Raw genomic sequence first — 17,823 nt, 5'->3', positions numbered from 1 at the left:
TTCTAGTTCAGTCTAGTTCAGTTCTCGTTTCTAGTTCAGTTCTAGTTCAGTTCTAGTTTCAGTTCTAGTTCAGTTCTAGTTCAGTTCTAGTTCAGTTCTAGTTCAGTTCTAGTTCAGTTCTAGTCAGTTCTAGTCTAGTTCAGTTCTAGTTCAGTTCTATTCAGTTCTAGTTCAGTTCTAGTTCTAGTTCATTCTAGTTCAGTTCTAGTTCAGTTTCTAGTTCAGTTCTAGTTCAGTGCTAGTTCAGTTCTAGTTCAGTTCTAGTTCTAGTTCTAGTTCAGTTCTAGTTCAGTTCAGTTCTAGTTCAGTTCTAGTTCAGTTCTAGTTCAGTTCTAGTTCAGTTCTAGTTCAGTTCTAGTTTTCAGTTCTAGTTCAGTTCTAGTTCAGTTCTAGTTCAGTTCTAGTTCAGTTCTAGTTCAGTTCTAGTTCAGTTCTAGTTCAGTTCTAGTTCAGTTCTAGTTCAGTTCTAGTTCAGTTCTAGTTCAGTTCTAGTTCAGTTCTAGTTCAGTTCTAGTTCAGTTCTAGTCAGTTCTAGTTCAGTTCTAGTTCAGTTCTAGTTCAGTTTTAGTTCAGTTCTAGTTCAGTTCTAGTTCATTTCTAGTTCTAGTTCAGTCTAGTTCAGTTCTAGTTCAGTTCTAGTTCAGTTTCTAGTTCAGTTCTAGTTCAGTTCTAGTTCAGTTCTAGTTCAGTTCTAGTTCAGTTTTAGTTCAGTTCTAGTTCAGTTCTAGTTCAGTTCTAGTTCTAGTTCAGTTCTAGTTCAGTTCTAGTTCAGTTCAGTCAGTTCTAGTTCAGTTCTAGTTCAGTTCTAGTTCAGTTTTAGTTCAGTTTCTAGTTCAGTTCTAGTTCAGTTCTAGTTCAGTTCTAGTTCAGTTCTAGTTCAGTTCTAGTTCAGTTCTAGTTCAGTTCTAGTTCAGTTTTAGTTTCGTTCTAGTTCAGTTCTAGTTCAGTTCTAGTTCAGTTCTAGTTCAGTTCTAGTTCAGTTCTAGTTCAGTTCTAGTTCAGTTTAGTTCAGTTCTAGTTCAGTTCTAGTTTCAGTTCTAGTTCAGTTCTAGTTCATTTCTAGTTCAGTTCTAGTTCAGTTCTAGTTCAGTTCTAGTTCAGTTCTAGTTCAGTTCTAGTTCAGTTCTAGTTCAGTTCTAGTTCAGTTCTAGTTCAGTTCTAGTTCAGTTCTAGTTCAGTTCTAGTTCAGTTCTAGTTCAGTTCTAGTTCAGTTCTAGTTCAGTTAGTTCAGTTCTAGTTCAGTTCTAGTTCAGTTCTAGTTCAGTCTAGTTCAGTTCTAGTTCAGTTTTAGTTCAGTTCTAGTTCAGTTCTAGTTCAGTTCTAGTTCTAGTTCAGTTCTAGTTCAGTTCTAGTTCATTTCTAGTTTTCGTTCAGTTTCAGTTCTAGTTTCAGTTCTAGTTCAGTTCTAGTTCAGTTCTAGTTCAGTTCTAGTTCAGTTCTAGTTCAGTTCTAGTTCAGTTCTAGTTCAGTTCTAGTTCAGTTCTAGTTCAGTTCTAGTTCAGTTCTAGTTCAGTTCTAGTTCAGTTCTAGTTCAGTTCTAGTTCAGTTCTAGTTCAGTTTCTGTTCAGTTTAGTTCAGTTTAGTTCAGTTCTAGTTCAGTTCTAGTTCAGTTTTAGTTTCAGTTCTAGTTCAGTTCTAGTTCAGTTCTAGTTTTAGTTCTAGTTCGTTCTAGTTCAGTTCTAGTTCAGTTCTAGTTTCAGTTCTAGTTCAGTTCTAGTTCAGTTCTAGTTCAGTTCTAGTTCAGTTCTAGTTCAGTTCTAGTTCAGTTCTAGTTCAGTTCTAGTTCAGTTCTAGTTCAGTTCTAGTTCGTTCTCTAGTTCAGTTCTAGTTCAGTTCTAGTTCAGTTCTAGTTCAGTTCTAGTTCAGTTCTAGTTCTTTCTAGTTCAGTTCTAGTTCAGTTCTAGTTCAGTTCTAGTTCAGTTCTAGTTCAGTTCTAGTTCAGTTCTAGTTCAGTTCTAGTTCAGTTCTAGTTCAGTTCTAGTTCAGTTCTAGTTCAGTTCTAGTTCAGTTTCTAGTTCAGTTCTAGTTCAGTTCTAGTTCAGTTCTAGTTCAGTTCTAGTTCAGTTCTAGTTCAGTTCTAGTTCAGTTCTAGTTCAGTTCTAGTTCAGTTCTAGTTCAGTTCTAGTTCAGTTCTAGTTCAGTTCTTTCTAGTTCAGTTCTAGTTCAGTTCTAGTTCAGTTCTAGTTCAGTTCTAGTTCAGTTCTAGTTCAGTTCTAGTTCAGTTCTAGTTCAGTTCTAGTTCAGTTCTAGTTCAGTTCTAGTTCAGTTCTAGTTCAGTTCTAGTTCAGTTCTAGTTCAGTTCTAGTTCAGTTCAGTTCTAGTTCAGTTCTAGTTCAGTTCTAGTTCAGTTCTAGTTCAGTTCTAGTTCAGTTTCTAGTTCAGTTCTAGTTCAGTTCTAGTTCAGTTCTAGTTCAGTTCTAGTTCAGTTTTTCTAGTTCAGTTCTAGTTCAGTTCTAGTTCAGTTCTAGTTCAGTTCTAGTTCAGTTCTAGTTCAGTTCTAGTTCAGTTCTAGTTCAGTTCTAGTTCAGTTCTAGTTCAGTTCTAGTTCAGTTCTAGTTCAGTTCTAGTTCAGTTCTAGTTCAGTTCTAGTTCAGTTCTAGTTCAGTTCTAGTTCAGTTTCTAGTTCAGTTCTAGTTCAGTTCTAGTTTCAGTTCTAGTTCAGTTCTAGTTCAGTTCTAGTTCAGTTTCTAGTTCAGTTCTAGTTCAGTTCTAGTTCAGTTCTAGTTCAGTTCTAGTTCAGTTCTAGTTCAGTTCTAGTTCAGTTCTAGTTCAGTTCTAGTTCAGTTCTAGTTCAGTTCTAGTTCAGTTCTAGTTCAGTTCTAGTTCAGTTCTAGTTCAGTTCTAGTTCAGTTCTAGTTCAGTTCTAGTTCAGTTCTAGTTCAGTTCTAGTTCAGTTCTAGTTCAGTTCTAGTTCAGTTCTAGTTCAGTTCTAGTTCAGTTTTTGTCAGTTCTAGTTCAGTTCTAGTTCAGTTCTAGTTCAGTTCTAGTTCAGTTCTAGTTCAGTTCTAGTTCAGTTCTAGTTCAGTTCTAGTTCAGTTCTAGTTCAGTTCTAGTTCAGTTCTAGTTCAGTTCTAGTTCAGTTCTAGTTCATTCTAGTTCAGTTCTAGTTCAGTTCTAGTTCAGTTCTAGTTCAGTTCTAGTTCAGTTCTAGTTCAGTTTCTAGTTCAGTTCTAGTTCAGTTCTAGTTCAGTTCTAGTTCAGTTCTAGTTCAGTTCTAGTTCAGTTCTAGTTCAGTTCTAGTTCAGTTCTAGTTCAGTTCTAGTTCAGTTCTAGTTCAGTTCTAGTTCAGTTCTAGTTCAGTTCTAGTTCTAGTTCAGTTCTAGTTCAGTTCTAGTTCAGTTCTAGTTCAGTTTCTAGTTCTAGTTCAGTTCTAGTTCAGTTCTAGTTCAGTTCTAGTTCAGTTCTAGTTCAGTTCTAGTTCAGTCTAGTTCAGTTCTAGTTCAGTTCTAGTTCAGTTCTAGTTCAGTTCTAGTTCAGTTCAGTTCTAGTTCAGTTCTAGTTCAGTTCTAGTTCAGTTCTAGTTCAGTTTAGTTCAGTTCTAGTTCAGTTTTCTAGTTCAGTTCTAGTTCAGTTCTAGTTCAGTTCTAGTTCAGTTCTAGTTCAGTTCTAGTTCAGTTCTAGTTCAGTTCTAGTTCAGTTCTAGTTCAGTTCTAGTTCAGTCTAGTTCAGTTCTAGTTCAGTTCTAGTTCAGTTCTAGTTCAGTTCTAGTTCAGTTCTAGTTCAGTTCTAGTTCAGTTCTAGTTCAGTTCTAGTTCAGTTCTAGTTCAGTTCTAGTTCAGTTCTAGTTCAGTTCTAGTTCAGTTCTAGTTCAGTTCTAGTTCAGTTCTAGTTCAGTTCTAGTTCAGTTCTAGTTCAGTTCTAGTTCAGTTCTAGTTCAGTTCTAGTTCAGTTCTAGTTCAGTTTTAGTTCAGTTCTAGTTCAGTTCTAGTTCAGTTCTAGTTCAGTTCTAGTTCAGTTCTAGTTCAGTTCTAGTTCAGTTCTAGTTCAGTTCTAGTTCAGTTCTAGTTCAGTTCAGTTCTAGTTCAGTTCTAGTTCAGTTCTAGTTCAGTTCAGTTCTAGTTCAGTTCTAGTTCAGTTCTAGTTCAGTTCTAGTTCAGTTCTAGTTCAGTTCTAGTTCAGTTCTAGTTCAGTTCTAGTTCAGTTCTAGTTCAGTTCTAGTTCAGTTCTAGTTCAGTTCTAGTTCAGTGCTAGTTCAGTTCTAGTTCAGTTCTAGTTCAGTTTCTAGTTCAGTTCTAGTTCAGTTCTAGTTCAGTTCAGTTCAGTTCTAGTTCAGTTCTAGTTCAGTTCTAGTTCATTCTAGTTCAGTTCTAGTTCAGTTCAGTTTCTAGTTCAGTTCTAGTTCAGTTCTAGTTCAGTTCTAGTTCAGTTCTAGTTCAGTTCTAGTTCAGTTCTAGTTCAGTTCTAGTTCAGTTCTAGTTCAGTTCTAGTTCAGTTCTAGTTCAGTTCTAGTTCAGTTCTAGTTCAGTTCGTTCAGTTCTAGTTCAGTTCTAGTTCAGTTCTAGTTCAGTTCTAGTTCAGTTCTAGTTCAGTTCTAGTTCAGTTTAGTTCAGTTCTAGTTCAGTTCTAGTTCAGTTCTAGTTCAGTTCTAGTTCAGTTCTAGTTCAGTTCTAGTTCAGTTCTAGTTCTTCTAGTTCAGTTCTAGTTCAGTTCTAGTTCAGTTCTAGTTCAGTTCTAGTTCAGTTCTAGTTCAGTTCTAGTTCAGTTCTAGTTCAGTTTTAGTTCAGTTCTAGTTCAGTTCTAGTTCAGTTCTAGTTCAGTTCTAGTTCAGTTCTAGTTCAGTTCTAGTTCAGTTCTAGTTCAGTTCTAGTTCAGTTCTAGTTCAGTTCTAGTTCAGTTCTAGTTCAGTTCAGTTCTAGTTCAGTTCTAGTTCAGTTCTAGTTCAGTTCTAGTTCAGTTCTAGTTCAGTTCAGTTCTTCTAGTTCAGTTTAGTTCAGTTCTAGTTCAGTTCTAGTTCAGTTTAGTTCAGTTCTAGTTCAGTTCAGTTCAGTTCTAGTTCAGTTCTAGTTCAGTTCTAGTTCAGTTTCAGTTCAGTTCTAGTTCAGTTCTAGTTCAGTTCTAGTTCAGTTCTAGTTCAGTTCTAGTTCAGTTCTAGTTCAGTTCTAGTTCAGTTCTAGTTCAGTTCTAGTTCAGTTCTAGTTCAGTTCTAGTTCAGTTCTAGTTCAGTTCTAGTTCAGTTCTAGTTCAGTTCTAGTTCAGTTCTAGTTCAGTTCTAGTTCAGTTCAGTTCTAGTTCAGTTTTAGTTCAGTTCTAGTTCAGTTCTAGTTCAGTTCTAGTTCAGTTCTAGTTCAGTTCTAGTTCAGTTCTAGTTCAGTTCTAGTTCAGTTCTAGTTCAGTTCAGTTCTAGTTCAGTTCTAGTTCAGTTCTAGTTCAGTTCTAGTTCAGTTCTAGTTCAGTTCTAGTTCAGTTCTAGTTCAGTTCTAGTTCAGTTCTAGTTCAGTTCTAGTTCAGTTCTTGTTCAGTTCTAGTTCAGTTCTAGTTCAGTTCTAGTTCAGTTCTAGTTCAGTTCTAGTTCAGTTCTAGTTCAGTTCTAGTTCAGTTCTAGTTCAGTTCTAGTTCAGTTCTAGTTCAGTTCAGTTCTAGTTCAGTTCTAGTTCAGTTCTAGTTCAGTTCTAGTTCAGTTCTAGTTCAGTTCTAGTTCAGTTCTAGTTCAGTTCTAGTTCAGTTCTAGTTCAGTTCTAGTTCAGTTCTAGTTCAGTTCTAGTTCAGTTCTAGTTCAGTTCTAGTTCAGTTCTAGTTCAGTTCTAGTTCAGTTCTAGTTCAGTTCTAGTTCAGTTCTAGTTCAGTTCTAGTTCAGTTCTAGTTCAGTTCTAGTTCAGTTCTAGTTCAGTTCTAGTTCAGTTCTAGTTCAGTTCTAGTTCAGTTCTAGTTCAGTTTTAGTTCAGTTCTAGTTCAGTTCTAGTTCAGTTCTAGTTCTAGTTCAGTTCTAGTTCAGTTCTAGTTCAGTTCTAGTTCAGTTCTAGTTCAGTTCTAGTAGTTCAGTTCTAGTTCAGTTCTAGTTCAGTCTAGTTCAGTTCTAGTTCAGTTTAGTTCAGTTCTAGTTCAGTTCTAGTTCAGTTCTAGTTCAGTTCTAGTTCAGTTCTAGTTCAGTTCTAGTTCAGTTCTAGTTCAGTTCTAGTTCAGTTCTAGTTCAGTTCTAGTTCAGTTCTAGTTCAGTTCTAGTTCAGTTCTAGTTCAGTTCTAGTTCAGTTCTAGTTCAGTTCTAGTTCAGTTCTAGTTCAGTTCTAGTTCAGTTCTAGTTCAGTTAGTTCTAGTTCAGTTCTAGTTCAGTTCTAGTTCAGTTCTAGTTCAGTTCTAGTTCAGTTCTAGTTCAGTTCTAGTTCAGTTCTAGTTCAGTTCTAGTTCAGTTCTAGTTCAGTTCTAGTTCAGTTCTAGTTCAGTTCTAGTTCAGTTCTAGTTCAGTTCTAGTTCAGTTCTAGTTCAGTTCTAGTTCAGTTCTAGTTCAGTTCTAGTTCAGTTCTAGTTCAGTTCTAGTTCAGTTCTAGTTCAGCTCTAGTTCAGTTCTACTTCAGTTCCAGTTCGTATCCTTGCTCCACTTCGATGCTTCATATATTTTTTTGCTTTTTGTTAGTAGATCCATAAAAGCATTTCAATTATTGTTAATAATAATTATTATATAATTTTACTACCATTATTTAATTTAGTTTTTCCAAACAAATTTTATGGTGAAAGCTTTGTGGCATTTGGACAAGTAAAACAATTACAAGTACAACTTAAAAGAAAAACTCAAAAAACAGACAAGTAACATTAAAGCATTTTCTTAAATTTGTCTTAAATATTTTATTTACTCCAAATAAATCACTCCTAATGAGTGGCTCTAAATGTTTATTATAGATCAAACAAACATTTCAACTTATTTAGATATTTTTTACGTTATTTTGAAATGTATTTTTTATAAAATCTACTAGTTACTACAAAGCTTTTACCTTATAAGAGTATTTTAAGCTTTTGCAAGTGTTAGTTTATAGTGACAATACAAAAAGCTTTTGACATCAACTTACCGCATTGTGTCTTCGTCGAGGCGGTGATCGTTTATTTCCACAAAGCTTCTAATTGATCGAAATGTTGTGATTGTGCTAGGGCGGCCTGCTCGGGACCTAGATTCGTTTGTGAGGTTATGGTTTTCATTTCGGCTATTTTCGAAATTTCCTCCATACTGGCCGAGACTGAAAAGCGTCGCTTGAGTCTTTCATCCACCTGTGCCATCATACCGAGGACGTTAGATGTCCATATTTCTTTTGCCATGTATAGGTATCTAGAGATACTTCCTTCTTGAGCAAACGTTTCATTGACGTTTGGGACCTTGTGGTCGAAGATCTGTGGGAAGGAAAAGAGAGAAACATTAGGTAGAGTATTGGAAAGTTATGTCATAGGACTAGTAGAACTAAAGTAACTGATCTTCGTTAGAGTTTTCTTTATAAACTGATCTTTCAAGAAGATTTTTATAAAAAATTGATCTTCTACATCTAAAATTAAAAAAATGCTCATTACTTCCACATCTCGGGCGGGCGCTGAGTATGTTGGCAGCTAATATACTGGGCTGGTGTATTGTGTAAACAAATGACTGGGAGATTGAAACTATCCACTAGTTGTACCAAAATCCGGGAACAATCCATGCTAATATCAAAACGGGGAAATGGTACATGTAATTGCAGAGAAGTCAAAGCCAATCCACGTTTAGTTTCCCAAACAATTAAGGTTTTATCATCACTGCCTGAGACGGCCGTTGAACCGTCTGCCGAGACCTTGACTCCAATAACGGGTCCCAAATGTCCCGCCAAAGTGTGAATCTCTTCACCAGTATGTAAATCCCAAATAATTAAATTTGTATCTTTAGAACCGGAAGTAACTTGTGATTTATTTGTCACCGACACTGCAGCACAAGTAACAGCATCCGAATGACCCACTAGTACCTGGGCCCAACTTACGCCTGTAGCTTGCCAAACTTTCAGGGACATATCGCGTGATCCAGTTATTATAAACAAACTATCGGCTGTTATGGTAAAGCAAGTGATTTCATCTGAATGGGAAACGGAGTACTTTTCATCTTCGCGTGTAAGAGAAAAGATTTTTCAAAACATTTTCGCCATTGTAGAGATGGCAAATTTCATATTATTGGTAGCCGCTAGGGATTTATAGGTCCTTGCAGGGTCTGCAAAAGATTACCACCATCTGCCATCCAAACATAAATCATACCATCACGATCAGAAGACATTACACGTCTGGAGTCCATTAACACCACTACACTGCAAATAGGAGCCACATGACCCTTAAAAGTATTTGCTATAGAACCCATGGCCAGACTCCAAACATGTACCATACGATCATCACTGCCTGTTACCAAATATTCACCATTAGGGGCAAATTCAAACAAGTAACCGGGGCAGCTATGACCATCAAATGTTGTCTGATATTCGGGTGTATTAATTTGCATTATATGAACATGACGACCCGAAGCTATAGCCACCAATTGTGAATCACGTGAAACATCGAAACATGTAATGGGTGGTAATGTAGTCGATGGTGACCTCTGTGATTGTGTGGCTCTCTTTAGAGAACGCTTCCTTCTCTGGTTATGAGAATAGGGATGAACATATAGCTCCTCATTGCGGAACGAATAGAAAGTGATCTTATTGCCGCCCACTGTTACTAGGAAATCATCATTGTCCATGGCATATAGAGCTGTTACAGGTCCAGGATTTGGTGGCATCGATCTGATTAATCGACCCGTGTGCATGTCGTAGATTAAGGCTCTGGTATCCTCACAGCCCACCACGGCTCGCTGACTATCACGAGCTATGGATATTGTGCGTATCTAGAGGAAAGATAATTGATTTGAGAGTTAATTTGTTTTCTCTTGAGTTTCCATCTAATTATGGGAGTCTAGGCTATAGTCCAGTCTCTAGTCTAGTTTATGCTCTAGCCTATACACTAGTCTATAGTCGAGTCTATAGTCTAGTCTATAGTCTAGTCTATAGTCTAGTCTATAGTCTAGTCTATAGTCTAGTCTATAGTCTATAGTCTAGTCTATAGTCTAGTCTAGTCTAGTCTATAGTCTAGTCTATAGTCTAGTCTATAGTCTAGTCTATAGTCTAGTCCATAGTCTAGTCTATAGTGACGTATATAGTCTAGACTATATTCTAGTTTATAGTCTAGTCTATAGTCTAGTCTATAGTCTAGTCTATAGTCTAGTCTATAGTCTAGTCTATGGTCTAGTCTAGTCTATAGTCTAGTCTATAGTCTAGTCTATAGTCTAGTCTATAGTCTAGTCTATAGTCTAGTCTATAGTCTAGTCTATAGTCTAGTCTATAGTCTAGTCTATAGTCTAGTCTATAGTCTAGTCTATAGTCTAGTCTATAGTCTAGTCTATAGTCTAGTCTATAGTCTAGTCTATAGTCTAGTCTATAGTCTAGTCTATAGTCTAGTCTATAGTCTAGTCTATAGTCTAGTCTATAGTCTAGTCTATAGCCTAGTCTATAGTCTAGTCTATAGTCTAGTCTATAGTCTAGTCTATAGTCTAGTCTATAGTCTAGTCTATAGTCTAGTCTATAGTCTAGTCTATAGTCTAGTCTATAGTCTAGTCTATAGTCTAGTCTATAGTCTAGTCTATAGTCTAGTCTATAGTCTAGTCTATAGTCTAGTCTATAGTCTAGTCTATAGTATAGTCTATAGTCTAGTCTATAGTCTAGTCTATAGTCTAGTCTATAGTCATAGTCTATAGTCTAGTCTATAGTCTAGTCTATAGTCTAGTTATAGTCTAGTCTATAGTCTAGTCTTATAGTCTAGTCTATAGTCTAGTCTATAGTCTAGTCTATAGTCTAGTCTTAGTTAGTCTATAGTATACTAGTCTAGTCTATAGTCTAGTCTATAGTCTAGTCTATAGTCTAGTCTATAGTCTAGTCTATAGTCTAGTCTATAGTCTAGTCTATAGTCTAGTCTATAGTCTAGTCTATAGTCTTAGTCTATAGTCTAGTCTATAGTCTAGTCTATAGTCTAGTCTATAGTCTATAGTCTAGTCTATAGTCTAGTCTATAGTCTAGTCTATAGTCTAGTCTATAGTCTAGTCTATAGTCTAGTCTATAGTCTAGTCTATAGTCTAGTCTATAGTCTAGTCTATAGTCTAGTCTATAGTCTAGTCTATAGTCTAGTCTATAGTCTAGTCTATAGTCTAGTCTATAGTCTAGTCTATAGTCTAGTCTATTGTCTAGTCTATGGTCTAGTCTATAGTCTAGTCTATAGTCTAGTCTATAGTCTAGTCTTATAGTCTAGTCTATAGTCTAGTCTATAGTCTAGTCTATAGTCTAGTCTATAGTCTAGTCTATAGTCTAGTCTATAGTCTAGTCTATAGTCTAGTCTATAGTCTAGTCTATAGTCTAGTCTATAGTCTAGTCTATAGTCTAGTCTATAGTCTAGTCTATAGTCTAGTCTATAGTCTAGTCTATAGTCTAGTCTATAGTCTAGTCTATAGTCTAGTCTATAGTCTAGTCTAGAGTCTAGTCTATAGTCTAGTCTATAGTCTAGTCTACAGTCTAGTCTATAGTCTAGTCTATAGTCTAGTCTATGGTCTAGTCTATAGTCTAGTCTATAGTCTAGTCTATAGTCTAGTCTATAGTCTAGTCTATAGTCTAGTCTATAGTCTAGTCTATAGTCTAGTCTATAGTCTAGTCTATAGTCTAGTCTATAGTCTAGTCTATAGTCTAGTCTATAGTCTTGTCTAATTTTTAGTTTTTTATAGATTTAGATACTTACTCTGGATTTATGACCTTTAAGGGTATGCAACTCCTTTCCTGTTGCGAGTGTTCTGACATAAGACTATTATCATCACAGTGGGCCAGTAGAAATACCTGCAAATAGAAAATGATATATAAATAAACAATTAAATTATTTTTTTAAATAAAAACTAAAGTTTTATTTTCTATAATTTTCTTTTTACATTCAACTACAACTTAATTGAGCCATAAACTGCTCATTTTGGGTACATTTTTATCGACCTTTATAAATTTATTTAATAGCAAAATTTTTACAACCTTAATAAATTTGTGTAAAAGTAATAACAAAATCTGTAATAAATATCACTAAAACATTTATAAATAAAAACAGCAATAGTCATGGATTATTGGCAACAATATAAACTTGTGTTTCCTCTTAATATCCTAAATATTTTCATCAGTTGTAATATGGATAATGGCCTTTGGTTGATTTAAAATGTTGGCGTAAAGTTTTTCCCCTGTTAATTTACGCTTGTGTTACGTGCGTGTTGTCCAGTAGGATTGTGTGTGTGCGTGTGTTTGTGTGTAGAAAGTAATACTTTTGCAGGAAATAAGAAAACTGTTTCCTTTATCCGTTCTATTTTTATAAACATATAGTTGTTAACTAACTGTTGCCATTAGCTAGTTTCCTCTATTGCTATTGCCACACTACATAACAATGTCATAAAGTGTTGCTTGAACTAAAACTTTTGCCAAAGTTTAAAGTGTGTGTGTTTTTTTCTGGCAATAAAGTATAAAGCCATTAGGAATGGCTAAATCTAATTGTATAAAGAGTTTTTATGAAAGCAAGGAAGTAAGAAATTGTTGAGCTTTTCCAAGACCGTGTGGCACTTAAACCAGGAAGTTCTTCTTCCCGAAGTTCAGTATAGAAAACCTCATCGAAGATCAGTTTTCTATAGAAAACTGAATCTTCATTGAAGATCAGTTTTTCTATAGTCTATAGTCTATTCTTTAGTCTAGTCTATAGTTTAGTCTATAGTCTAGTCTATAGTCTATTCTATAGTATATTCTATAGTCTAGTCTATAGTCTAGTCCATAGTCTAGTCTATAGTCTAGTCTATAGTCTGGCATATAGTCTTCATTGAAGATCAATAATTATTTTCTATAGAAAACTTCATTCAAGATCAGTTTTCTATAGAAAACTCATTAAAGATCAATTTTCTATAGAAAACTTCATTGAAGATCAGTTTTCTATTGAAAATTTCATTGAAGATATGATTTCTATAGATAACATAAACGAAGATCAGCTTTTTTTTACTTAAAAATCTTTATCGAAGATCAGTTTTCTATAGAAAAGTTCATTGAAGATCAGTTTTCTATATAAAACTTCATTGAAGATAAGTGTTCTATATAAACTTCATTGAAGATCAGTTTTCTATAGAAAACTTCATTGAAGATCAGTTTTCTATAGAAAACTTCATCGAAGATCAGTTTTCTATAGAAAACTTCATCGAAGATCAGTTTTCTATAGAATACTTCACCAAAGATCAGTTTTCTATCGAAAACTTCATTGAAGATCCGTTTTCTATAGAAAACTTCATTGAAGATCAGTTTCTATAGAAAACTTCATTGAAGATCAGTTTTATATAGAAAACTTCATTGAAGATCAGTTTCTGTAGAAAACTTCATTGAAGATCAGTTTTCTGTAGAAAACTTCACTGAAGATCAGTTTTCTATAGAAACTTCACTGAAGATCAGTTTTCTATAGAAACTTCACTTCAGCATTCTATAGAAAACTTTATTAAAGGTCAGTTTTCCTTAGAACATAATTTTTTGTTTGGAAGACTTTATCGAGGATCAGTTCTTATTACAATATTCATTGAAGATCAACTCCAAAATTTTAACTATTTCTGTAACCCTAGTCCTTGGATCAAAATATTTTGTCAAAATTCATCAAATTCTCTGGAAAATTGTGTTTTTTAACTTTTTGTAGGGTATCATATATTGTCGAATTGCACCGACTATACTTATATATATATAAATATCAATCATTAATATGATATTAACAGATTTATTATCTTAATTTATATAGAAATCGAAAGTAATTTATAAAATTAATTTCTATGTTAACATCATAATTTATTAAGAAAATACATATAAAGATTTCGACAAATGAAAATAACTAAATAAACTGTAATTAAAAGAAATCAGAACAATTAAGAAGTTGCTATCATTAATTCCTTTAGACCAACATATCAATAAAACAAAGAATTTCCAAGAAATACATGCGTTTAATTTAATATACAAAAAAACACACTGACAGACAGACAAATCTGCACTAGGCCTTAAATCCCCATCGAATCAAAATCAATTATAAACTCATTTATATGCTCAGCAGACATAAATATTTCTATGAAGGAAGTATTAGGGTGTCTTTTTGTAAGAATTTGTGTTTTAGTAATATCGAGGTGTTAGGGAAAACAATTGCACTTAAGTTTTATATGAACTTTCATGCTAAAATACTCATACTCCCTAATTTTGAAACGGCCTTATTTAGGATACCCTAAAGTAACAGGACACTAACCATTCTATCAGATGCTCTATCACCAACACCATCATTATCTCTAAACATACATAAACAACGCGGCCTAATATTACCCAGTTGTACAATATCAAAACATTAATATTGATGTAAAACTGCTTTAGGGGAGGTATGTATGTATGTAGGTAAGTGAGAATGAAAATATTGATACAGTTTGCTGTATTACTAAACGCTGACGAACAAACTTCCTTCCTGAGTAGAAACATTAATTTAATTTCATTTATGGGCACAATTATTTTAAATTGACTTGTAATACATTCTTGTAAGACAAACCACCAGCCACTCAGTCAACCACTTACTCATTTGTTCTCTTTGATGTAAAAAGTATAAAATATTTATTGAAAATCTATAAAAAAACCTAATGAGATTACTTTCTTGGTGGTGCTAGCAAGAGTGGAGGCAGGTTGAAATATAAAATATTGAAATGGAAATTGAAAAAATGTGTTTAAACTACAGGAAATATATATTTTTTATAGATCATTATGAGTGGAATATTAATGGTTGTACAGGTGGAAAATTAAGTACAGGTAGTTAAGAGGTCAAAGATCATGGAAAAAAACATTATTTGCAAATTTTACATTTTAAATATACATATAATTTTAAATAGTCTAGTCTAAAGTCTAGTCTAAAGTCTCGTCTATAGTCTAGTCTATAGTCTAGTCTATAGTCTAGTCTATAGTCTAGTCTGTCTTAGTCTAGTCTATAGTCTAGTCTATAGTCTAGTCTATAGTCTAGTCTATAGTCTAGTCTATAGTCTAGTCTATAGTCTAGTCTATAGTCTAGTCTATAGTCTAGTCTATAGTCTAGTCTATAGTCTAGTCTATAGTCTAGTCTATAGTATAGTCTATAGTCTAGTCTATAGTCTAGTCTATAGTCTAGTCTATAGTCTAGTCATAGTCTAGTCTATAGTCTAGTCTATAGTCTAGTCTATAGTCTAGTCTATAGTCTAGTCTATAGTCTAGTCTATAGTCTAGTCTATAGTCTAGTCTATAGTCTAGTCTATAGTCTAGTCTATAGTCTAGTCTATAGTCTAGTCTATAGTCTAGTCTATAGTCTAGTCTATAGTCTAGTCTATAGTCTAGTCTATAGTCTAGTCTATAGTCTAGTCTATAGTCTAGTCTATAGTCTAGTCTATAGTCTAGTCTATAGTCTAGTCTATAGTCTAGTCTATAGTCTAGTCTATAGTCTAGACTATAGTCTAGTCTATAGTCTAGTCTATAGTCTAGTCTATAGTCTAGTCTATAGTCTAGTCTATAGTCTAGTCTATAGTCTAGTCTATAGTCTAGTCTATAGTCTAGTCTATAGTCTAGTCTATAGTCTAGTCTATAGTCTAGTCTATAGTCTAGTCTATAGTCTAGTCTATAGTCTAGTCTATAGTCTAGTCTATTCTAGTCTATAGTCTAGTCTATAGTCTAGTCTATAGTCTAGTCTATAGTCTAGTCTATAGTCTAGTCTATAGTCTAGTCTATAGTCTAGTCTATAGTCTAGTCTATAGTCTAGACTATAGTCTAGTCTATAGTCTAGTCTATAGTCTAGTCTATAGTCTAGTCTATAGTCTAGTCTATAGTCTAGTCTATAGTCTAGTCTATAGTCTAGTCTATAGTCTAGTCTATAGTCTAGTCTATAGTCTAGTCTATAGTCTAGTCTATAGTCTAGTCTATAGTCTAGTCTATAGTCTAGTCTATAGTCTAGTCTATAGTCTAGTCTATAGTCTAGTCTATAGTCTAGTCTATAGTCTAGTCTATAGTCTAGTCTATAGTCTAGTCTATCTAGTCTATAGTCTAGTCTATAGTCTAGTCTATAGTCTAGTCTATAGTCTAGTCTATAGTCTAGTCTATAGTCTAGTCTATAGTCTAGTCTATAGTCTAGTCTATAGTCTAGTCTATAGTCTAGTCTATAGTCTATCTATCTAGTCTATAGTCTAGTCTATAGTCTAGTCTATAGTCTAGTCTATAGTCTAGTCTATAGTCTAGTCTATAGTCTAGTCTATAGTCTAGTCTATAGTCTAGTCTATAGTCTAGTCTATAGTCTAGTCTATAGTCTATAGTCTAGTCTATCTAGTCTATAGTCTAGTCTATAGTCTATTCTATAGTCTAGTCTATAGTCTAGTCTATAGTCTAGTCTATAGTCTAGTCTATAGTCTAGTCTATAGTCTAGTCTATAGTCTAGTCTATAGTCTAGTCTATAGTCTAGTCTATAGTCTAGTCTATAGTCTAGTCTATAGTCTAGTCTATAGTCTAGTCTATAGTCTAGTCTATAGTCTAGTCTATAGTCTAGTCTATAGTCTAGTCTATAGTCTAGTCTATAGTCTAGTCTATAGTCTAGTCTATAGTCTAGTCTATAGTCTAGTCTAGTCTAGTCTATAGTCTAGTCTATAGTCTCGTCTATAGTCAAGTCTAGTCCAGTCTATAGTCTAGTCTATAGTCTAGTCTATAGTCTAGTCTATAGTCTAGTCTAGTCTATAGTCTAGTCTATAGTCTAGTCTATAGTCTAGTCTATAGTCTAGTCTATAGTCTAGTCTATAGTCTAGTCTATAGTCTAGTCTAGTCTATAGTCTAGTCTATAGTCTAGTCTATAGTCTAGTCTAGTCTATAGTCTAGTCTATAGTCTAGTCTATATCTAGTCTATAGTCTAGTCTATAGTCTAGTCTATAGTCTAGTCTATAGTCTAGTCTATAGTCTAGTCTATAGTCTAGTCTATAGTCTAGTCTAAGTCTAGTCTATAGTCTAGTCTATAGTCTAGTCTATAGTCTACTCTATAGTCTAGTCTATAGTCTAGTCTATAGTCTAGTCTATAGTCTAGTCTATAGTCTAGTCTATAGTCTAGTCTATAGTCTAGTCTATAGTCTTGTCTATAGTCTAGTCTATAGTCTAGTCTTAGTCTAGTCTATAGTCTAGTCTATAGTCTAGTCTATAGTCTAGTCTATAGTCTAGTCTATAGTCTAGTCTATAGTCTAGTCTATAGTCTAGTCTATAGTCTAGTCTATAGTCTAGTCTATAGTCTAGTCTATAGTCTAGTCTATAGTCTAGTCTATAGTCTAGTCTATAGTCTAGTCTATAGTCTAGTCTATAGTCTAGTCTATAGTCTAGTCTATAGTCTAGTCTATAGTCTAGTCTATAGTCTAGTCTATAGTCTAGTCTATAGTCTAGTCTATCTATAGTCTAGTCTATAGTCTAGTCTATAGTCTAGTCTATAGTCTAGTCTATAGTCTAGTCTATCTAGTCTTTAGTCTAGTCTATAGTCTAGTCTATAGTCTAGTCTATAGTCTAGTCTATAGTCTAGTCTATAGTCTAGTCTATAGTCTAGTCTATATAGTCTAGTCTATAGTCTAGTCTATAGTCTAGTCTATAGTCTAGTCTATAGTCAGTCTATAGTCTAGTCTATAGTCTAGTCTATAGTCTAGTCTATAGTCTACTCTATAGTCTATCTATAGTCTAGTCTATAGTCTAGTCTATAGTCTAGTCTATAGTCTAGTCTATAGTCTAGTCTATAGTCTAGTCTATAGTCTTGTCTATAGTCTAGTCTATAGTCTAGTCTTTAGTCTAGTCTATAGTCTAGTCTATAGTCTAGTCTATAGTCTAGTCTATAGTCTAGTCTATAGTCTAGTCTATAGTCTAGTCTATAGTCTAGTCTATAGTCTAGTCTATAGTCTAGTCTATAGTCTAATCTATAGTCTAGTCTATAGTCTAGTCTATAGTCTAGTCTATAGTCTAGTCTATAGTCTAGTCTATAGTCTAGTATATAGTCTAGTCTATAGTCTAGTCTATAGTCTAGTCTATAGTCTAGTCTATAGTTTAGTCTATAGTCTAGTCTATTGTCGAGTCTATAGTCTAGTCTATAGTCTAGTCTATAGTCTAGTCTATAGTCTAGTCTATAGTCTAGTCTATAGTCTAGTCTATAGTCTAGTCTATAGTCTAGTCTATAGTCTAGTCTATAGTCTATTCTATAGTCTAGTTTATAGTCTAGTCTATAATTTATTCCAGAGGTTCATACCGGCTTGTTTTTCTTCAAAAATCCTTGAGTAATACTACTGATGTTGGTTATGAAGAAAATTCATTAAATTTATAATTTCTAGCATTTTATTTTGAACTTAAGTTTGTAAACACCTTAAAACATTTTCGTTTTCCATTGAAAAGTTTTCTTTGCTTTTATACTGCTTGTAAAACAACAAGGTTCATTAATCCTGAACTCGATTTGCTGTAGTAACTGAGTTTTAAAAACACCTAATTAAAAATAATAAAAAAAACTTATTAGAAGTGTTGCACTTTTATAGTGAATGTGGTGTGTGTGTGAAATAAAATTTAAGTTTTTCTTAAAAATTCGAACAAGACACATTACGAAAAGAAACCTCTGCATTCGGGAAAACCGGCATTTTTTAGATTGCTTAATTGACAAATTATTTACCGATTAACGATGGTAAAGTACAGTAGAGTACTCTCAGCATAGAATGACCTCTAAAGACTCAAATTTAATTTAGTCAATATGTTAAACATTTAGTGGAAATATTCTTTAGCA

At 33.9% G+C, this 17,823-nt stretch overlaps 1 pseudogene; it reads right to left on the bottom strand.

The window, feature by feature from the left end:
• Window positions 1-17,823, bottom strand: part of LOC119611348 — an 80,051-nt pseudogene that overhangs the window by 17,819 nt on the left and 44,409 nt on the right.

The sequence above is a fragment of the Lucilia sericata genome, unplaced genomic scaffold (genome assembly GCF_015586225.1).
Source record: "Lucilia sericata isolate MDLA Ls3-8-SP2 unplaced genomic scaffold, ASM1558622v1 Contig001425F_arrow, whole genome shotgun sequence".
Lineage (NCBI taxonomy): Eukaryota > Metazoa > Arthropoda > Insecta > Diptera > Calliphoridae > Lucilia > Lucilia sericata.
The sequence above is the reverse complement of the archived record's forward strand: the minus strand, read 5'-3'. Positions and strand labels throughout refer to the sequence as shown.